This window comes from Pelophylax lessonae, assembly GCF_965119305.1.
Source record: "Pelophylax lessonae genome assembly, chromosome: 5".
Lineage (NCBI taxonomy): Eukaryota > Metazoa > Chordata > Amphibia > Anura > Ranidae > Pelophylax > Pelophylax lessonae.
Genome location: NC_138772.1, coordinates 49612230 through 49626140, shown reverse-complemented (window position 1 = coordinate 49626140; position 13911 = coordinate 49612230). Strand labels below are relative to the sequence as shown.

At 43.2% G+C, this 13911-nt stretch overlaps 1 protein-coding gene across 3 annotated transcripts in view; it reads right to left on the bottom strand.

Annotated features, from left to right (window-relative positions):
* Window positions 1-13911, bottom strand: part of SGCE (sarcoglycan epsilon) — a 116974-nt gene that overhangs the window by 60819 nt on the left and 42244 nt on the right. The gene's annotated exons all lie outside the window — the stretch shown is intronic.

Below are 13911 nucleotides of genomic sequence, written 5' to 3'. Positions count from 1 at the left end.
CTCATAGGTGCTGAACCACAATTCCCATCAATATTTGTGTCAGGATGCTGGCTGTCTATCTTTCAATACTGAATTCTAAATACATTCACAAACAGAAAGTTTAAAGCCCAAATCCGGACTTCGCCCTTCACCCCACAATCACACTCCCTCCAGAGGATCCCCCCTATTTTTAAATACTTATCTTTTCAAGATATCTCCAGGCCAGTCATGTGACATGCGGGGTCCATAACCCCCTGCACTCACATTATGATTTCAGTCTTTTGGGTTGGCTGAGGACATCTTGTGGCAAAAAGTGATTACTGCAGGGGACAGCTCCGAACAGGAGGGGAGTATTAGGCTGGGTTCACACATGTTTGGCTGCGGTTTGCAGCCTGGTGTCCAGTGCATTTCTGTTCACTGGTTCAGGTGCGATTCAGGTGCAAATTTTTGCCTGAATTTGCACCTGAACCAGACCCAAAAACACAAAGGCCCCTGTTCAAAATCACACCGCAGCCATCCCAGACATATGTGAATTGGCTCCTTTGTGAGCCAGTCACATTCACATGCTATGCGAATTGGACGTGGTTAAAAACGCATCCAATTTGCATATACGTGAACCCGGTGTTCTGCCAAAAACTCTAACTTGCCGAGATCTCCAACCATGTTATTTCCGGTGAGTGTACACCAGGAATAATTGGAGATTTTGACTACATGGTGTTTTCACACAACACCGGCAGCCTTTACACTCCAGTAGATGCTATATTTAGTGCAGATTGTTAGTTCACCCGCTAGTTGTCACCACCTTGTAGGCGGCCATGTTTCTGGTTACTAGCAATCTGCACTAATTATAGCATCTACTGGAGTGTAAAGGCTGCCGGTGTTGTGTGAAAACACCAAGTAGTCAAAATCTCCAATTATTCCTGGTGTACACTCACCGGAAATAACGTGGTTGGAGATCTCAGCAAGTTGGAGTTTTCGGCAGAACACCGGCCTTACAGCCCAAGCTGTCATTCTTTTTTTAATCTCTTGGGGGACCTTTTTAAAAATAGAGGATGTTGGGAATTAACCGCTTTCAGCCCAGGTCAATTCTTACATGTCTGTTCTGCGTGTAAAAATCTGTATTTTTTTGCTAGAAAATTACCTAGAACCCCAAACATTACACATATATATATACATTTTATAAACATAAAGATATAAAACTGTAATTTTTTTTGAAGAATCAACAACATGTGGTACACAATCATGAAGTGGAACGAAATTTATTGGATATTTCAAACTTTGTTAACAAATAAAAAACTGAAAAATTGGGCGTGCAAAATTATTCAGTCCCTTTACTTTCAGTGCAGCAAACTCTCTCCAGAAGTTCAGTGAGGATCTCTGAATGATCCAATGTTGACCTAAATGACTAATGATGATAAATAGAATCCACCTGTGTGTAATCAAGTCTCCGTATAAATGCACCTGCACTGTGATAGTCTCAGAGGTCCGTTTAAAGCGCAGAGAGCATCATGAAGAACAAGGAACACACCAGGCAGGTCCGAGATATTGTTGTGGAGAAGTTTAAAGCCGGATTTGGATACAAAAAGATTTCCCAAGCTTTAAACATTCCAAGTAGCACTGTGTAAGCGATAATATTGAAATGGGAGTATCAGACCACTGCAAATCTACAAAGACCTGGCCGTCCCTCTAAACTTTCAGCTCATACAAGGAGAAGACTGATCAGAGATGCAGCCAAGAGGCCCATGATCACTCTGGATGAACTGCAGAGATCTACAGCTGAGGTGGGAGACTCTGTCCATAGGACAGCAATCAGTCGTATACTGCACAAATCTGGTCTTTATGGAAGAGTGGCAAGAAGAAAGCCATTTCTTAAAGATATTCATAAAAAGTGTCGTTTAAAGTTTGCCACAAGCCACCTGGGAGACACACCAAACATGTGGAAGAAGGTGCTCTGGTCAGATGAAACCAAAATTGAACTTTTTGGCAACAATGCAAAACCTTATGTTTGGCGTAAAAGCAACACAGCTCATCACCCTGAACACACCATCCCCACTGTCAAACATGGTGGTGGCAGCATCATGGTTTGGGCCTGCTTTTCTTCAGCAGGGACAGGGAAGATGGTTAAAATTGATGGAAAGATGGATGGAGCCAAATACAGGACCATTCTGGAAGAAAACCTGATGGAGTCTGCAAAAGACCTGAGACTGGGACGGAGATTTTTCTTCCAACAAGACAATGATCCAAAACATAAAGCAAAATCTACAATGGAATGGTTCACAAATAAACATATCCAGGTCTTAGAATGGCCAAGTCAAAGTCGAGACCTGAATCCAATCGAGAATCTGTGGAAAGAACTGAAAACTGCTGTTCACAAACGCTCTCCATCCAACCTCACTGAGCTCGAGCTGTTTTGCAAGGAGGAATGGGCAAAAGTTTCAGTCTCTCGATGTGCAAAACTGATAGAGCCATACCCCAAGCGACTTACAGCTGTAAGCGCAGTAAAAGGTAGCGCTACAAAGTATTAACTTAAGGGGGCTGAATAATTTTGCACGCCCAATTTTTCAGTTTTTTGTTTGTTAAAAAAGTTTGAAATATCCAATAAATTTCGTTCCACTTCATGATTGTGTCCCACTTGCTGTTGATTCTTCAAAAAAAATTACAGTTTTATATCTTTATGTTTGAAGCCTGAAATGTGGCAAAGGTCGCAAAGTTCAAGGGGGCCGAATACTTTCGCAAGGCACTATATATATATATATATATATATATATATATATATATATATATATATACAGTATATATATATATTTTTTTTTTGCAGAGACCCTAGAGAATAAAATGGTGATCATTGCAAAATGTTATGTCACAAGGTATTTGCGCAGCAATTTTTGGGAAAAAATTACACTTTAATGAATTTTAATGCAAAAAAAAACACAATATATAACCCAAATTTTTGGTACAATATACAAAACATGTCACACTTAAAATTGCGCATACTTGTGGAATAGCGACAAACTTCATTACTTAGGCATCACTTTAAACGCCTTTACAGGTTACCTGTTTAGAGTTACACAGGAGGTCTAGTGCTAGAATTATTGCTCTTGCTCTAACACTAGCAGCGATATGTGTGACATGTGTGGTCTGAATGCCGTTTACATATGTGGGCGCAACCCACATATGCGTTCGCTTCTGCATGTGAGCACAAGGGGACGGTGGTGCTTTAAAAATTTGTATTTATTTATTTTATTTTTACTTTTTACTTAATTTGTTTTAATTTTTTTATTCCTATTACAAGTGTAGCATTGCCCCCTTGAGGACTTCTGGATTCCACTCCTTCGGGTCCCCCCTGGGTTACCATTAGCAATTTCGGCATTCACAGATTAATACTTTACTTCTTGGCTCAGTCAATGATCAGTCCAGGGGTATATAGTTGTTTTTTTGGGGTTTTATTTAAATTAGGGATGGGAGAAGGGAATAGTGGGATACTCCAAATTAACTATTCAAAATGTGGAGGACTCCTACTTCTGATGATGCAGCCAGGCTGCTGTTTCACCCTGCCACTAGGTGAATTTGGATTAAGTCTCTATCCAGATGACTTGATGGACCAGATTATCTTCAGGATACTCTCCTAGCATCACCTTTCACTTGACAACTGACACCTGTCCTCTGACTATCCTACACTGGGGTGGCCCCCCTCTGGTCAGGCCCCTAGACACGATCCCCTGCACTCACAATGCTGTTTTTTCGAGGGTCTCCAGTGTCTCTCCCCCTTTAGTCATTTCTCTGGGTTCAGTTCCGTTCCTTTAATTTCCCAGGCCAACCGCCTGTGACCACCGCCTCTGGGACTCTGCTCACCAGCCAAAGACCCTGCAGCACATGTGCTCCTGGCTTTTATACAGTATCCCAGAATGCACCGAGACAGACAGTCTCTACCAATCACCAGGACTGTATCCAAGCCTATGTATCCATTGGTCAGGTTTCCTCCCACTGTCCAACATGACTCCCTATTGGACCAGTGTGTAGACCCAATGAATCACACACTGAGCACACTGAGCAGACCTAACTCAAAGATCCTGCTCTCTGCTAGACAGAAAGCAATATAGATTTCCCTTCTGCTCCTCTGATAGGCAGACAGAACCAAAAACTATAATCTCTCACTAGCACCTATCTAGGAGGGTGCTACACAGGAAATGTAGACATCCATTGTAATAGGAATAAGGCAAGACAGGTCCTCTTTATGAAGAGATCTGAAGCAACAGAACCCCATATATCTCCTCCACCCTGGAAAACATGAGAAAAAAAAATTGATCTCTGCTTTATGGGATCTCTTTCTTATGGGATGTTCCTGGTCTGCATCAGTCAGGACCAACCAAAAGTAGTCCAAGGAAAGAAAACTGGCGAACCAGTGAAAGGATCATGGGCAGCCAAGGCTTACTGATGCACATGGGGAGCGAAGGCTGGCCTGTGTAGTCTGATCCAATAGAAGAACTACCAGGGCTTTTTTTTCAGCAGGAACGCGGGGGAAAGCAGTTCCGGCGCTTCCAGGACTGAATGTATGTAATGGCAAGGGGTGCTGGAGGTTTGCTGCAGGGTCTGTTGATGCTGGTTGCTGGGGATCTATTGTCACTCTATTATTGCGGGGGGGGTCTGTTGCTGGGGAATCTGTCGTTGCTGGCAGGGGATCTATTGTTGCTAAGGGTGGGTCTTATGTTGCTGGGGGGTCAGTCATTTCTGGGAGTGATCTACTGTTGAGAAAGAGGTCTATTGTTGCTTCCGGGGGTCTATTGTTGCTGAGGAAGGGGGTGATATTTTCTTGTAGGTTGTCCATTGTTGCTGGGGGGGGGGATCTATTCTTCCAGAGGGTCTGCTGATGCTGGCTGCGAGGAGATATGTTGTTGCTGCTAGGGAGGGGGTGTTTTGTTGTGAGTGGTCCATTGTTGCTGGCTGCAGGGGATCTATTCTACTGCTTCTCTTGTTATCATTAACAAGCTCAATACAAATTAGTTAGTACTACAAATGTTACTGTATTATCTAAAAGGGGTGGTCCTCGGAGGTGGGTAATGGGTGGAACCAAGAAACGGTGCTCGGAGGTGGGTAGGGGCAGAGACAAGGGGTGACTTGAAAAGAGAAAAAAAGCCCTGAGAACTACTATAGCTCAGATTGCAGAAATAGTTATTTGCTGCTTCTGATAGAAAAGTGTCAGAACACACAGAGCGTCGCAGTTTGTTGTGTTTGTAGCCGCTTAGCCACAGACAGGGTGCCCATGCTGACCTGTGTTCACAGCCAAAAGTGCCTGCAATAGGGCACATGAGCAGCAGAACCAGACCACAGAGCAATGGAAGAAGGTGGCCTGGTCTGATGAATTTAAAGCCTCGTACACACGCGTCGAAATTCGGCAGGGAATTTTCGTCCGACGACCGATCTGCCGATTTTCGGCTTGTTAGTATCATGCTTCCGACAACCGACTCCGACTTTTCGGCCGAAAAACATCTGGTGTGCAGGCTATAAAATTTTTGTCCTCCGTCAAAACACGGCCGATTTTCGTGCAGTCAGTACAGATTTCGACAGGGAAAAATCTTATGAGCAAGACTGGGCAAGAAGAACACAAAGAAAGCAAACCAACACATGACATCACTTCTGAAGTAGAATTTTGTCGGTCGACAAAAGTCCAGTGCAGTCTAGGCACATTCCAACCAACAAAACACAACTCTGGACAAAAGACGGACGACCGGTCGGCGGAAAATCGTTGCGTGTGTACTAGGCTTTAGAATGGTTTGAGGAAGAACAACAAGTATCAGGTGTGGACTTGGCCTCCTAATTCTCCAGATCTCAATCCAATCAAGCATCTGTGGGATGTAGTGGAAAAACAAGTCTTATGCATGGAGGTCCCACCTTGCAACCTACATGGCTTATAGGATCTGCTACCGACAGCTTGGTGCCAGATACACAGCATAACTTAAGAGGTCTAGTGGAGTCCATGCAGTAATAAGTTATGATGAGTGGTCATAATGTTATGGCTGACAAGTGTATACACTAACGACTAAGCAACTGTTCCACCTCGACAAATCATTAAATATACAGTTTATACATAAAACTTCTTGAACTTGTCTCTCAGTCTTGTCTATCAGAAAAAAAAAAAGATGTAAAATTTTCATCCATTCCAATCACTTTTTTCCTTTGGCCTTCTAAGGAAAATTGGGAAAAATTCTGTCCCACATAGATATCATCTCATTATAAAAATTGGATTATCATGCAATCGGATTGAAGATGTTTATGGGCACCTTCAGAGTTATTTGCACCTGTTGATGTGTTCCTATTTACTGCTTATTATGCTTTTCTTGTTTTAGATGCTTAGATGTCTTGCTTAATTACAAAATGTATAAATATACTAATTAAAAATAAGCACCAATTAAAAATAAAAAAAAGGGAAAAGGTTATCTGGGCTTATTCTGAGTATGTGTGAATCTCTGCCAATAATCGCGATGAAGGTAAAAAGCATTACTAATTATAATCCACATGAATACGCCAGCCATCCAAAAAAGGCAGAGCAGGATAATGAACATCATTTAAAACTAAAATAGGTCAGGATTTTAATTAACATATTTCTCTTCCATGTAAAAATACATATATATGACACAAGGTAAAAAAATAGCCATAGCCATAAACAGATAAGAGCTATATACTGTATAACAGGCACCAGCAAATCCTGGAATGGTATAGCCACAGGGTGTTTGTGCTGACACCCGCTGCCATTGGCTGGAATTGACAGTGCACTACGTTGTCAGTTACAAAGTCTGGCCCAACCACCTACCTGACATCACTGAAAGCCCACCAGTGGGTGAAGATGGTGGTGTGCTGTGTGGAACAAGCCTGCCTACAGCAGTACGAAGGGCAAAGGAACTTGGGCTGATCTGAGGTCTGAAGGTGCACACGTTGGTGCTGATCTGAGGTCTGAAGGTGCGTACATTGGTACTGATCTGAGGTCTGAAGGTGCACACATTGGTACTGATCTGAGGTCTGAAGGTGCACACATTGGAGCTGATCTGAGGTCTGAAGGTGCACACATTGGAGCTGATCTGAGGTCTGAAGGTACGTACATTGGTACTGATCTGAGGTCTGAAGGTGCACACATTGGAGCTGATCTGAGGTCTGAAGGTGCACACATTGGTGCTGATCTGAGGTCTGAAGGTGCACACATTGGTGCTGATCTGAGGTCTGAAGATGCACACATTCGAGCTGATCTGAGGTCTGAAGGTGCGTACATTGGTGCTGATCTGAGGTCTGAAGGTGCACGCATTGGTGCTGATCTGAGGTCTGAAGGTGCACACATTGGAGCTGATCTGAGGTCTGAAGGTGCGTACATTGGTGCTGATCTGAGGTCTGAAGGTGCACACATTGGTGCTGATCTGAGGTCTGAAGTTGACACATTGGTGCTGATCTGAGGTCTGAATGTGCGCACATTGGTGCTGATCTGAGGTCTGAAGGTGAGTACATTGGTACTAATCCGAGGTTTGAAGGTGTGTACATTGGTGCCAATCTGAGGTCTGAAGGTGCGTACATTGGTGCTGATCTGAGGTCTGAAGGTGCACACATTGGTGCTGATCTGAGGTCTGAAGGTGCATGCATTGGAGGCTGATCTGAGGTCTGAAGGTACTGATCTAAGGTCTTAAGGTGCATGCATTGGTGGCTGATCTGAGGTCTGAAGGTACACACATTGGTGCTGATCTGAGGTAACTGTAAGATTCTGGTATCTTCGGTACCCTTCCAGCCCATTTCTTCCGCATTGCGTTCCACCATTTAGGTAGGTGGAACGCAAATAGCTACCTGTCCCTTTAATTCTCATGACGTCATCACTAGGCGCCGCTCTGAGCGGCTATTTCAATCGCCGGTTTTCACTCACAAGGTGTTCGTGCAAACCGCTTGTTACACAGCCTTGTCTGACGCTGCCGAAGCCTCCAGCTATTTCCTGTATCTCGCTACTGATCCTGTATCTCGCTACCTGATCTTTATCTCAATACCGGACCCCTCATCTCTCTAAACCAACTAGTGATAAGTACCCCACAGGGGATTCCTACCTATCAACTTACACTATCTACTCTGGCATACTAAAGACTGTTGCTATCTATGCATTACTATTTCTATCATCTGCACTGTTACATAGATTGCTAGCTCTTGAGTCTACTACCATCTATATCCTTGCACTGAGTTAGCAATTCCTGTACACTTCATCTGCTGTCCCCTACCACCTGTTATCTGTACATGATTGCTAACCTATCTGCATACTATCTATCACCATCTGCTAACACTCCTGAACATTACTATTGAGTGCCTATCATTGCTATCACTACCCACGCCTGTCCTTTCAGCACATCACCTCTATACTATCGTATACAACCTATCACTCCAGGAACATCTTATCTGAGTGTCTGTATATTTGCATGCTGAGGCAGGCTGGGCCACAATGATGAGTCTGGAGAGTTGGATATGGTGATTCAACACATCTCTACACGACTACTGAGTGGAAATTCTGCAGCTGCAAATCCAGTTCACTAAACAAACGCCGGAGCGTTACAGATTGCACGAACCCGAAAAAAAAAAAATGGATTCAGCAGAATTAGCCACTCATGTGTTACAACTAACACAAAAAGTAGATGCATTAATCCTTTCCATTGCCGAAGTGAAAAATGAAAATCAGACTTTGAGACAGCAGATAGCCCGTGTTTCACAGCTCACTGCTGCTCAACCTCGTGAGCCCAAAATAAACCCTCCTCTAGTGTTTACAGGTGATCGGAAAAAATTTAGTGAATTTAAAAACGCATGTCAATTGCTTTTTAATTTAAAACCTCGTACTTACACTACAGACCAAATTAAAGTCTGCACCACTATCTCATATTTGTCGGGTGATCCACGGGCTTGGGCAGACTCTCTCTTTGAGAAAAATGACCCTCTTCTTAACTCCTATCCTTTATTCTTAGCAGAACTCGCTAGCTTATATGAAGACCCAAATAGGCAGAGTACTGCTGACAGCCAATCGAGGGCTTTAAAACAAGGAAGGAGACCTGTTGAAGACTTCGTAGCAGAGTTCAAAAGATGGACCCTTGATTCAGGGTGGAATGATGCATCTTTGCGAACCCAGTTCAGACTCGGGTTATCAGAAGCCGTTAAAGACGAGCTCGCCCGAGCGGATTTACCTGGCACTTTGGATGCCTTAATACAACTCAGCATCAATATCGACAGGCGACTGCGAGAAAGAAAGGCTGAGAAAATGGGAGTACCATTATCCAATCCTTCTCGGGTTTCGCCCATTTACCCTACTCCTATGGAGGTAGGAACCATACGCCCACCATTATCGTCTACTGAACGAGCCAGGAGAAGATCTGAAAATCTCTGCATGTACTGCGCCTCCCCGGATCATTTGATAAGCGTCTGTCCCCTTGTCCGCAAAAAAGAGGGTGAGTGTTCACATGTCTTGCTGGGGGGATTAACGACTTCTTTTTCTAATCCCTATCTTTTTATTCATTTGACCTTACAGTGGGACCACAATAGGATCACCACCAAGGCTATGATCGACACAGGATCTTGTGGGAACTACATTGACACTAGTTTTGTTGCTTTAAATAAAATACCTATTATTTCAAAATCTAAACCTGTCTCTGTTAGTTTTATTAACGGTATTCCGTTATCTTCTGGTCCAATTACCAATCAGACACAAGCACTCCTTGCTACTGCTAACGAGTCTCATGCTGAGACCACCACTTTTGATGTATTACCTTCACCACATTTTCCCATTATTTTGGGACTTCCCTGGTTACACATACATCAACCAATCATTGATTGGAAAACACGGACTTTAACCTTCCCCTCTCACTACTGCGAGACCACGTGTAACCTTCAATCATATAAAAAAATCCTGTCCATGGTGTCAGATGAAATTTCACCACCACCATGTTATCAGGATCTATCAGAAGTCTTCCTTGAGAAAAATGCTCAAGTATTGCCTCCCCATAGGGACTACGATTGTTCTATTGATCTACTCCCTAATAATAAACTACCTTTCGGTCATGTTTATCCTCTTTCTCAGGATGAACTTTCTCATCTCAAGGAATACTTTTATGAGAATTTAGCGAAAGGGTTTATTAGACCCTCTACTTCTTCCACAGCTGCAGGACTTTTCTTTGTCCGCAATAAAGATTTAAGTCTCAGGCCTATTATTGACTATAGGCAATTAAATACCATTACGATAAAGGATCGCTATCCTTTACCTCTCATTCCCGAACTCATTGAACAAGTGCGCGGAGCTACCTACTTTTCAAAATTGGACCTAAAAGGGGCATACACCCTCATCCGAATCCGTAATGGGGATGAGTGGAAGACGGCATTCAGAACCAGATACGGATTATTCGAATATCTAGTGATGCCTTTTGGGTTGTGTAATGCTCCCGCAGCATTTCAGCGATTCATAAATGACATCTTCAGAGACTTACTTGATGTTTGTGTTGTGGTATATCTGGATGATATACTCATTTATTCTCAGTCCTTGTCCGAACATGTAAGACATGTAAGACTTGTGCTATCCAGATTACTCGCACACAATTTATACGTAAAATTGAAAAAATGCCTATTTCACAAGGAAGAAGTACTATTCCTAGGATACATCATATCTAAGAGCGGTATCAAGATGGATATGAGCAAGATATCGTGTATACTGGATTGGCCTGTACCAACAACTCGTAAGGCATTACAACGATTCCTTGGACTTTCAAACTTCTATAGGAAGTTCATCAAGAACTTCTCTTTTATTGTGAGACCACTCACACAACTTACAAGTATAAAGAAACCATTCAAATGGTCTGAAGAAGCAAATAAAGCTTTCCGCTTGTTAAAATCAAGCTTCACTTCTGCTCCCATACTACGCCATCCAGACCCATCCCTCCAATACATCCTGGAGGTAGATGCGTCAAATATGGCTGTAGGAGAAGTTCTTTCCCAACGACCAACGAATACTTCACCACTCCACCCAGTTGCTTTTTTCTCTAAATCACTAAGTAGCCCAGAGGTGAATTACCCAGTGGGTGAAAAAGAGTTGCTTGCCATAAAACTGGCACTAGAAAATTGGCGACATTTACTTGAAGGTACTCGATTGCCAATACTCATATATACAGATCATAAGAATCTCCAATACCTTCAGACCAACAAGACTCTTTCCCACCGGCAGGTACGTTGGTCATTATTCTTCCTAAGATTCAACTTCCTAGTGACCTACACGCCTGCAGACAAAAACAAAAAAGCGGATGCGCTATCACGGCTAACCGAAGATAACTGCACCAAAATCCCTTCACTTCCTATAATACCCCATGACCGTATTATTGGTGTTGTTCGTTCCTTGAAGGAAGAGATTCTGCACAGTATAGGACTGGATTCACCACCACCACAACTAAGTGCTGATGCAGAAGGCTTCCTCTACTTTAACGACAAACTCTACATACCTCCTGGTATGCGTACCAAGATCTTGGAATTATCACATGACGTACCTATGCCAGGACATATGGGTATGACTAAGACATTCAATTTGCTCACCAGGCAATTTTGGTGGCCTGATATGAAGACGTCTGTACAAAAATTTGTTTCGTCATGTGACATCTGTGCAAGGTCCAAAATTGACACTACAAAACCATCTGGTCTACTTTGCAGTCTACCAATACCCAAAGTTCCATGGGAAGTTGTGTCTTTAGACTTTATAGTAGAATTACCACCTTCCAAAGGATTTACTACCATTCTAGTGTCAGTGGACCATCTGACAAAGATGGCACATTTCATTTCTATTCGCAGACTACCTTCATCTAAGGAAACAGCGGAATTACTAGTGAAACATGTGCTCAAGCTACATGGAATTCCAAAGACTCTTTTATCTGACCGAGGTTCACAGTTCATCTCCAAGTTTTGGCAAGCTCTATGTCATATACTACGAATTGAGCGAAAACTTACTTCTCCCTACCACCCTCAGACCAATGGACAAACTGAAAGAGTCAACCAGTGCATTGAACAATATTTGCGTTGCTACACCTCATACCTACAGGATGATTGGGTGGACCTCCTCCCTCTGGCAGAATTTGCTTACAATAACGCAACCCACAGTACTACTAAGCAAAGTCCATTCTACCTAAACTATGGGTTTCATCCCACACTTCTTCCACCACGCATCCTGCCATCAAGTAACCCAGTAGCCTCTGACTATCTTACCCAAATAAAAGACTCTCTGGGTTTACTTAACACCACCATCTCACATGCTCATAGCCAACAAAAAAGGTACTACGACCTCCGTAGAAGACCTTCTCCTCAATATGCTATTGGGGATCTCGTTTGGCTATCTACGAAAAACTTAAGGTTAAAGATCCCCAGTAAAAAGCTTGGGCCTTTGTTTCTAGGACCTTTCCCAATTGAGAAGCTCATTGGGAGAGCTGCAGTTCAACTCACCTTACCGGCAGATCTTAAAATACACCCCATCTTTCACGTGTCGCTACTGAAACCACATGTTCCCAACCAAGGAATAAGACCTACCATCTCGCCTCTACCTCCAGTACAAGTTGAGGGCGGAGAAGAATTTGAGATTAAGGAGATTTTGGATTCTCGTGTCCACAGAGGGAAACTTCAATATCTTATAAGATGGAAAAACTATGGACCCCAAGACGACACCTGGTTGGATACTTCTGACGTTCATGCTCCCAGGCTTATACGAAGGTTCCACTCCAAATACCCGGAGAGACCAGTGCTATAGGCCTTCCGGAGCCGGCCTTAAGGGGGGGGGGGTACTGTAAGATTCTGGTACCTTCGGTACCCTTCCAGCCCATTTCTTCCGCATTGCGTTCCACCATTTAGGTAGGTGGAACGCATATAGCTACCTGTCCCTTTCTCATGACGTCATCACTAGGCGCCGCTCTGAGCGGCTATTTCAATCGCCGGCTTTCACTCACAAGGTGTTCGTGCAAACCGCTTGTTACACAGCCTTGTCTGACGCTGCAGAAGCCTCCAGCTATTTCCCGTATCTCGCTACTGATCCTGTATCTCGCTACCTAATCCTTATCTCAATACCGGACCCCTCATCTCTCTAAACCAACTAGTGATAAGTACCCCACAGGGGATTCCTTCCTATCAACTTACACTATCTACTCTTGCATACTAAAGACTGTTGCTATCTATGCATTACTATTTCTATCATCTGCACTGTTACATAGATTGCTAGCTCTTGAGTCTACTACCATCTATATCCTTGCACTGAGTTAGCAATTCCTGTACACTTCATCTGCTGTCCCCTACCACCTGTTATTTGTACATGATTGCTAACCTATCTGCATACTATCTATCACCATCTGCTAACACTCCTGAACATTACTATTGAGTGCCTATCATTGCTATCACTACTCACGCCTGTCCTTTCAGCACATCACCTCTATACTATCGTATACAACCTATCACTCCAGGAACATCTTATCTGAGTGCCTGTATATTTGCATGCTGAGGCAGGCTGGGCCACAATGATGAGTCTGGAGAGTTGGATATGGTGATTCAACACATCTCTACACGACTACTGAGTGGAAATTCTGCAGCTGCAAATCCAGTTCACTAAACAAACGCCGGAGCGTTACACACACACTGGTGCTGATCTGAGGTCGGAAGGTGCATACAGTGGGTACGGAAAGTATTCAGACCCCCTTAAATTTTTCACTCTTTGTTATATTGCAGCCATTTGCTAAAATCATTTAAGTTCATTCTTCTTCCTCATGAATGTACACATAGCACCCCATACTGACAGAAAAACACAGAATTGTTGACATTGTTGCAGATTTATTAAAAAAGAAAAACTGAAATATCACATGGTCCTAAGTATTCAGACCCTTTGCTGTGACACTCATATATTTAACTCAGGTGCTTTCCATT